This window comes from Catharus ustulatus, chromosome 12 (assembly GCF_009819885.2).
Source record: "Catharus ustulatus isolate bCatUst1 chromosome 12, bCatUst1.pri.v2, whole genome shotgun sequence".
Classification (NCBI taxonomy): Eukaryota; Metazoa; Chordata; class Aves; order Passeriformes; family Turdidae; genus Catharus; species Catharus ustulatus.
Window position 1 is genome coordinate 131,240 of NC_046232.1, and position 7,409 is coordinate 138,648.

Genomic DNA, 7,409 nt, shown 5'->3' on the forward strand with positions numbered 1-7,409 from the left:
GGCTGGGGCACTGCCTGCAGCCACCCCAGGCACAGCACAGAGGCACAGAGAGCTTCAATCAGTCAGGGCTGGGAAGATCCTTAGAAGTGCCTGGGGCAGAATCACTCCCAGCCCCTTCCTCCCAGGAAGCCTCTGGCTGCAGGACAATGCAGCTGCAGCTCCTGCAGTGATCTCCTAAAGCTGGAACATCCCAATGCCTACAGACTCAGTGAGTACATTCTCTGAGTGTTTCTGGTGCTGGGGGGAAACATTTACATGAAGCTCTCACATGCTGAGGGTTTCTGATCAGTCACAGAATATTTCCAAGACAAGGACTCTGACAAAAATGTGGACATTATCTAAGACTGTATTAGTTTCCTACTATTGCAGAATGGGATGGAAGGGGGAATAAATATCAAAGGCATTATGAATTTTGATAAGCGTCTGAAACATCCAGACTGTTATTTTTAGTGATCAGTAGATTTACAGGAGATTCGTAATGCACTTTCTCCTTTGAAGAAAGCCACTCTTCTGCCCATGAATGGCACAGGCATCCCCTTTCCTGGACCCATCAAGCCCAGTCTGACCTGTCCTTTCTCCAAGATGCAAAGAGAACCTCCCACAGCCAGGGCCCTGCAAACAGGCAGAGTTCTGTAGGGCCAAGGAGAGTGCACAGAGATTTGGGGTCTGCAAGTGCTGGCAGGGAGAGATAATTTCTAAATGGAAATGTAGAAGGGTGATCACGTTTTAACTGAACAAGACAAAAGCCTGGAGAAATTCTGAAAAGATTAGAATGACAGATCATCTTCCTTCTCTCTCCATTCAACACTTTGCCTCAGAGAACCTGTTCTGGTCTCCCAGAAGGCAGAAAAAATGTTGAGATTTCTGATATCCCAGAATAGTAAGAGAGATAGGGTGGAAGCTTAAAAACCTATTATAAACTTCCTAAACCCTAAAAGGTGTCTGAGGGTGTTAGGGGAGAGGATGTATGGGATATGGCTTTGATTTTGGTTACAGGTATGTCCTCTATCTCTTCACTGTCTTTTTTGCCATGACAGAACCCAATTCCCAGACAGAGCAAATGTCCAACAGCAGCTCCATCAGCCACTTCCTCCTTGCTATTCCCAAAGGGAACCATTCCCTGAGGCACAGCCCAGGCCCAGACAGGCCCCTGCTGGGCCTGGCACAAGGAGAGCAGTGGCTTTTTCACTCACCTGCTGAGTCTGCATCTGCCCCTCTGGCACGAACAGAGACCAAATCCCAGTGTCCAAAGGCCCTTGGATTTTGCAGGGTCTGAGCCCCAATCTCCACAGGCCCTTGGCCTTTGCAGAGTCTGAACCCCAATCTCCACAGGCCCTTGGCCTTTGCAGGGTCTGAGCCCCAATCTCCACAGGCCCTTGGCCTTTGCAGGGTCAGTAGTACACAACCAAGGTGCCGTTTGCCTTTGCCAGGTCCAAGCCCCAGTGATCACGAGCTGTTCACAGCTCCAGGGTCCAAACCCCAATAAGCCAGGAGCTGTTGATGGTTGCCAGGATCCAACCCCCAACATTCCCACATTCCACGGCCTGTTGATGGTTGCCATGGTCCAAAGCCCAGCGTTCCAGGGGCTGTTGGAATGGCCCTCCCTGGCTCTCCCCCCAGCCCAGCTCCCTGCTGGCCCTGGCACCTGCCCTGCCTCCCCTGTGTCCCCACAGCCGTGCCAGGCAACTGGGCAGCGACCCTGCTCATAACATGAGTTCCAACTTGCTGGTGCAGACAGCACCAGTTTTAAGGCTCAGCATTCTCCAGACCCTCATGCTCTTTAGGGATGTGCTCGGTTCCTGGGTCACAGGAATTCTTCTCTCTTCCCTGACACAGGGGAGATGTAAGAAAAAGCCCCAAAAAGGTTCTTGGTGCTTAGAAATATGGAAAATAAAGCTTTGCATTTAGAACAGACACATGAGGAGGAAAAACGGTGTTTCATGGGCTTTTGAAACTCCTACAGAGAAATGCCAAGAGCTGCAGTCTTTAAGGCTCATAAAATAGATTCAGAATCCTGAGACAGCCATGAGGGCATTTTTTTTTCTCTGTTCTCTGGTTGGCAATATATAATAATTACTAGGTGTTCTAGGCAGAAGAAAAGTTTTGGAGCTTACATCAAAGATTCCTTGCTAGGAGGGGACCCTCAAGAACCAAATGGGTCAGCTTGGAAAAGATTTGGCAGGTATTTTTTGCCCTCATTCTTCAAGAGCATTCTTCCGTGTCCTAGGAAGGATTTGGGTGCCCAGTTGACAGGAACTGGCTTCTGAGCAGGGCACAAATCCTCCCTGGAAGAGAAGAGCTGCACCCGCCTTCTCCAGGGCCTGTCTGCAGAGACTGATGGCCCAAGGATGGCACTGCTGAGAGGAATGTTGGATTTCTCTTTACAAACAAGCTCTGGGTCTGCTGGTAGATAAGACTAGCACTGAGAGACAGAAGAAACAATGGGATTGATTGCACTGATTGATGAATGGAAAAGACATTTGCCTTTACAAACAAACTGTAGGTTTGCTGATAAATGAAAGTGGGTATTAGAAGATGAAAGAAAGAATGGGGGGGAAACTTTGAATTGTATAAGAATTAAAAATAAAAAGGGAGGGCTATACATTAGAGGGGAATCTCAGGTATCAGGCATTCTGGGAAGTCTGTGCCTCTCAAGTACCTCAGCCAAAGCGGAAAGAGAGAGGGAAATGCAGCTGGGAAAACAGGATAAAAAGGAGGCTGCATCCTCCAAAAGTCTGAGAGACCCCAGGGGAATGCCCCATGGCCTCTCCCTTTATTCGAATAAAGCAAAAGGAACTCCTCTGTCTCCTTTTTGGACATAAATCTCTGATGTTTGTGGATTAATTTTCCTGACACTATCAAATCCATCCCACCCAGCCAGCCCCACACAATCCCAATCCCACTGCTCCAAATTTGGATCCCACTTCTCCCGATCTCCTTCCAAGCCCTTCTCACCCTGGTGGCTCTGGAATCCAGTAAGGTTCATATGGAACTGAGTTGTTTCCAGGAGGGAACAAGGCCCTCTGAAGTTTGATTGAGCCATTTTGGGTTAAAACTGAGGTGTTTTCAGTGGGATTTGAGAGGTTTTGAGGTGACAGATCGATCCCTCTTGGCTTTGGTGCACAAAGAGATGGAGAAGAGACAGAAACAAAGGCCAAACCAAAAGGATAAGCAGCCAGGTGTGTTCCCAACATGGATCCCAGGGAATGTGGGTCACCAGGGCTCTGCCCAACGTGGGTCCTGCAGTGGGGATGGAGTTGGAGCAGCGCACGAAGCTCTTCCCACACTCGGGGCACTCGCAGGGCTTCCCTTACTGGTGCCTCCATTGGTGCTGGGTCAAGGCTGAGCTCTGGGAGAAGCTCTTCCCACACTGGGAACACTCATAGGGCCTTTTCCTGATTTGGGGCAAATTTGAGTGAAAACCTCTGAATGGGGGCCCTCTAGGAAACAGATTCAAGCAGTCCCTCCCCCCACTGGTTCAGGGAAAAATTTCCTCAGAGAGAAGTGGAAAAAAACCTGTTTATTTAACAGGGAAAGCACTTCCCAGCACAAAATGAACAATCCTTTACTGCAAAACCTCTATCTACTCCGAGAAGATGAAAAATTCAGAAGAGTCCCTTCTGTAGGTCGCAGCCCAGCTCACCCAGGCTGTTCTCAGTCCCTCCGGTGCTGGGAAATGCCGCGGCCCAGGCCAGGCCCCAGTGGGCTCTGGTTGTGAGCTCCCGGTGCTCCTTTGGCTTTTCAGTCCAGAGTGGAACAGTTCAGAGCAAGAACAGAGGGAAAAAAACACAATCCAGGGAGCTTCTGTGCCTCAGCTAGCCAGGAACTAACCAAGAGCAAAGGAGAGCTCTCTCCTGCTGCCCAGTGCAGACAGCACCATCTGTGTGCAGGATGTGGGGGAGCAAATGCAGTCTCTGACAACAAACTGCACCTCTTCTTTCCCCCTTCACTCCTGGAACCAGCCTTAAATCTTCAGAACTCAATATGCAACATGAACAGAACAGACAGCTGGGGATACAAGCATCATAAAGTCACCCCAAGACAGGGCTGTACCCGGTGTGGAGGTGCCGGTGTTTGATGAGGTTGGAGTTTTTCCTGAAGCCCTTCCTGCAGTCGGGGCAGCGGAAGGGCCTCTCCTCTGTGTGTGTGCAATGGTGCAGGAGGAGAGAGGAGCTGGTGGGAAACCTCTTCCCACACTCAGAACACCCGTAGGGCCTCTGCCCAGTGTGGATCCTTTGGTGGCAGATCAGGTTGGCACGGTGCTTGGAGCACTGCCCACACTCCCCGCACTCATAGGGCCGTTTTCAGCGTGGAGCTGCTGGTGGCGGATCAGGCAGGAGCTCCGGCTGAAGCTCTTCCCACACTCCTCACACTCATGGGGCCTCTCCCCGGTGTGGATGTGCTGGTGTTTGGTGAGTTCGGAGTTTCGCCTGAAGCCCTTCCCGCAGTTAGGATACTTGTAGGGCCTCTCCTCCATGTGTGTCTGGTAGTGCTGGATGAGTAAAGAGCTGGTGGGAAACCTCTTCCCACACTTAGAACACTCATAGGGCCTCTCTCCAGTGTGTATCCTTTGGTGGCGGATTAGGTTGGAACACTGCCTGAAGCCCTTCCCACAGTCCCCACACTCGTATGGCCTCTCCCCAGTGTGGATGTTCTGGTGGGAGATCAGTGTGGAGTGCTCAATGAAGCTCTTCCCACATTCCTCACACGTGTAGGGCCTCTCCCCAGTGTGGGTCCTCTGGTGGCTGATCAGGTGGGAGCTCCAGCTGAATCTCATCCCACACTCCTCACACTCGTGGGGCTTTTCCCCGGTGTGGATTTGCTGGTGTTTGATGAGGTTGGAGTTTCGCCTGAAGCCCTTCCTGCAGTCAGGGCAGCGGAAGGGCCTCTCCTCTGTGTGAGTACGCTGGTGCAGGAGGAGAGAGGAGCTGGTCTGAAACCTCTTCCCACACTCCCCACACTCTTAGGGCCTCTCCCCAGTGTGGATCCTCTCGTGGTGGATCAGGAGGCACTTCCATCTGAAGCTCATCCCACACTCTAAGCACTTGTGGGGTTTCTCCCCACCACGAAGCCGCTCATGGCCCACCAGGTCTGAGTTCTGGCTCCATCTCCGGCCGCCTGCCCGGCCCAGGCTGGGTCTTTCCTCCTCAGATCCCCGTGATCTGCGTTTGCAGCCCCTCCTCGTGCGGGATCTCCACGGCTTTTCCTCCCCGTTGGATTCTTGGCCCATGGAGTCGCTGCAAACGGCCTCCTCTACGAGGTTGTGCCACGGGGATTTGTCCCCTGTGGTGTTCAGAGGAGTCCCCCCTGCCCCTCTCCAGGCTGTTGAGGGTCCCGCCAATGGCAGTGCTCCCCCCTCTCTGGGCTCCCCACTTTGGGGTCCTGGGGGACAGAGGGCTCTGCTCCTCCAGGCTGCCTCTGCCAGCAGCTGCCACTGGGATCCTCCAGTGTCCCCCCAAGGGGCATTTTCTGCTCAGCTTTGGAGTTCTGCATTCTCCAAACATTCCCCTTCCCCACCCAAAAAAACCCAAAGCAGTGCTGAGAGGCACTGGGACTGTTGTAGGCACAACTGAGATAAAACTGGGGGCAAGTGAACCACACTGAGGTAAATGGGATTGCCTGGGAATGACTACGAGATTGTTCAGGGCAACTGGGATATACTGGGAGTGTCTGGGACCATAGGGGTGGTGACTGGGACCTAACTGGGAGAGACTGGGAATGTGCTGGAGACAAAACCAGGATCATGCTGGGGAAGACTGGGAATCAGTGGCAGTGATTGGGTCTACACTGGGGGCAACTGGGCATAACTTTGACCATGCTAGGAGGGACTGGAATCATCTGTGGACTGATTGGAACTATGCTAGGGGCAACTGGAATCACACTGGGAGGAACAGGGAGCAACTGGAAGAACCATGCTCACAAGGACTGGCATCACGTTGGATCATACTGGCAGCAACTGGGACTGCACTGAGGGTGACTGGGAGAGACTGTGAGCAGCTGAGATCAGTCTGGAAGCAGCTGAGGACAACTGGGAATGACTGGGAACATGCTGGTGGCAACTGGGATACACTAGGAGAGACTAAAACCACAGTCAGGAGAAATGGGAGCAAGTGGAACCACACTGGATGATAATGGGAGCAGCTGTGCCCATGTCAGAGTCACACTGGGATCCTACTGGAACTAGCTGGGATTGTACTGGGAGTGACTGGAATAGTACTGGGAATATATGAGAATGGCTGGGATCATACTGCAATCACACTGGGAGTGATGCAAAAAGTGCTGGCCACGACTAGAACCATACTGGGAGTGACTGGGAGTAACTGGGCCCACACTGGGAGTGACAGGGAGTCACTCTGGACATGACTGGAACAATACTGGGAGGATCTGGGCGTGACTGGGGTCATACTGGGGATGACTGGAACCATACTGAGGGTGACTGGGTACAAGGGATCACACTGGGAGGAACTGGAACCATACAGGGAGTGACTACAGGTCCTACTGGGATCCTCCTGGGAGCCACTGGGATTACAGGGAGGGAGAATGGAACCTGACTGGGGGTTACTGGGAAATACTGGCCCCATGTTGGGAGAAAAATGTGGACACATTGGGAGCAACTGGGATCAACTGGAAGGTACTGGAACCACTCAGGCTATAACAGGGATCATACTGGGAGCAACTGGGAGTATGGACAACTGACAGAAACTGGGATCAGGCTGGAGACAACTGGGAGTAACTGGTTTGGCATAAAAACTGCCAAAGAGGCCTCAAATCCATACAAAGGGGTCTAAAATCATCACAATGGGCCTAAGATTGTCCAAAGGGGCCTAAAATCCACCCTAATACCAATTTGGTTATGCCTAACATCAGCCAAAGACCCTAAAATCTACTCTCTACGCACAGGGTTTGGTAAAAAAGCAGCCAAATGTGGTTGAAATCCAACTAAACCTTCTAAAATTGCCCAAAATGTTTTAAACACCTGCACAAAATGGTCCAAAATGACCCATTAATCTCCCAAATTGGTGTAAAATCCACCCTGAAAGATCCTGGTTTTGCCTAAAATCCCCCAAAGGGACCTAAACACACCCAAATGACCCTGGAACCCATCCAAAGTACAGTAGTTTCACGAATACAAGCCGCACGGAGTATAAGCCGCACTTCCGGTGCCTCGACAATGTTGCTGTCTTTGTCAATAGATAAGCCGCACCCCGAATATTAGCCGCACTTTCGTTCGTAGCGAGAATCCGTGCGCAGCTTTCACAAATTGGCCAATTAGTAACAGGATCGCGGCATAGCGGGGTTTACTGGCTCGGGGCGGGGCCAGGAAGGCTCGGCCCACTCATGGTTGCCGACGGGGCCGGCCAGGTGGTGCTGCAGCCGCCGCCAGGCTCACTGGCCCCCCCTCTCCCGTC

The 7,409-nt window shown here is 52.0% G+C and overlaps 1 pseudogene; it reads right to left on the reverse strand.

Annotated features, from left to right (window-relative positions):
• Window positions 1-3,623: 3,623 nt before the first annotated feature.
• Window positions 3,624-7,145, reverse strand: LOC117002244 (annotated as a pseudogene).
• Window positions 7,146-7,409: the final 264 nt, after the last annotated feature.